Source organism: Chinchilla lanigera, unplaced genomic scaffold (genome assembly GCF_000276665.1).
Source record: "Chinchilla lanigera isolate Chin_1 unplaced genomic scaffold, ChiLan1.0 scaffold00025, whole genome shotgun sequence".
Lineage (NCBI taxonomy): Eukaryota > Metazoa > Chordata > Mammalia > Rodentia > Chinchillidae > Chinchilla > Chinchilla lanigera.
The window spans coordinates 2,476,098-2,477,816 of record NW_004955426.1 but is presented as its reverse complement, the minus strand read 5'-3'; positions in this window follow the sequence as shown (position 1 = coordinate 2,477,816).

Here is a 1,719-nt window from a genome sequence, read left to right as displayed (position 1 = left end):
AAACTCTTGATGAATTTATATATAAATAAACATATATATGTCTATAAATAAATGTATACACACATATATACATATATATATTCTGCCAAAAGTGTGTATATCAGGAAAGGAAAATCTTTATAACTATTTTTATTAAGTTTATTAGGATAATTTATATATAGATCGATCATATTCATCACAGGGAATTTGTACCTGTACATGATATATCTTGGTACTTTCTTTTTCCCTCACCCACATCCCCTCCTTCAACCCTTCTTTCCCTCCTTATTTACAAGGCTGTTTCCATTTTATCCTTCTTTTCTCATTTTCACTTGCATTTTTGTCCCCTACACCATCCCTAGAAGCCTTTTACTTTTGAAAACTTTCTTCATATTTCACAGCATCTACAATACATTTTGGTTCTTACAGACTCTTCCAGTTTCTCACACCACAGAAATTATGTGGTATTTACACGTGTATGTTCCATTTACTTCACTTAAGAGTAGGGCCTCAAGGTCAACAACTTAACTATGAATGTCTCAAGTTTATCCTTTTTGGCTAAATATTACTTCATTGTATAAAAATACACAACTTTTTATCCATCCCCCAGTTGCTGGGCATTTGGGCTGTTTTCAAGATGTGGCTGTTACAAACTGTGCCACTATGAATATGGGTGTGCATACATCGTTGTGGTATGATGCTTTCAATTGTTTTGGGAAGATACCAAGAAGGAGAATAGTTGGGTCAAATGGGACCTCTAGCCCTAGCTTTTGGAGGAATTTCCACACTGATTTCCACAGTGGGTGTACCAGTTTACATTCCTGCTAACAGTGGTAAAATGTTCCTTTTTCCACAACAGCCCTGCCAGCATTTGTTATTGGTTGATTTCTTGATGATAGCCATTCTTTCTAGGGTGAGATGGAGTCTCAGTGTTGTTTTCTTTTGCATCTCTGGAATAACCAGTGTGGTTGAACACTTTTTCATATTTGTTTGCTGTTTTTGCTTCTTCAGCTGAGAAGTGTGTATTCATTTCAGTCACCCATTGTTGGATTAGGTCTTTAAATTTGGGTGGTCTGATTTTTTTTCAATTACTTGTATGTTTTAGATATTAGTGCATGGTCTGAGAAACAGCTAGCAAAAATATTTTTCCACTTTGTGGGTTGTCTCTTCACACTGTTGACAGCTTCCTTCACTATACAAAAGTTTTTAATAAGATGACATTGCAGTTGTTAATTCTTTGTGTTATTTTCTGTGCAATCAGGGTTTCCTTCATGAAGTATTTGCCTACACCAATGTCTTCTAGAGTTTTACGCATTCTCTCTTCTTGCTGATTTAGTGTTTCTTTTTTAGTATTTAGATCTTTGATCCATTTTGATATTAATTAATTAATTAATTAATTAATTTGTTTTTTGTCTTTTTCAGACAGGGTTTCACAACACAGTTCAGGCTGGCCTCGAACTCACTTTGTAGCCCGGGCTGGAAATACTCCTGCCTCAGTCTCCTGAGTGATAGGATTACAGGTGGGGAGCACCACACCTGGCTCCATTTTGATTTTAATTTAGTGCATAGCCATAGACCTGGGTGTAATTTTAGTCTTTGACATATGGAAAGCCAGGTTTTCCGGTGTCACTTGTTAAAGAGACAATCTTTCTTTGGTGAACATGTTTGCTCCTGCCAAAGAATAGGTGGCTGAGTGTGTCTGCAGTTGCTTCTGCATTTTTGATCTGTTTCACTGATCCT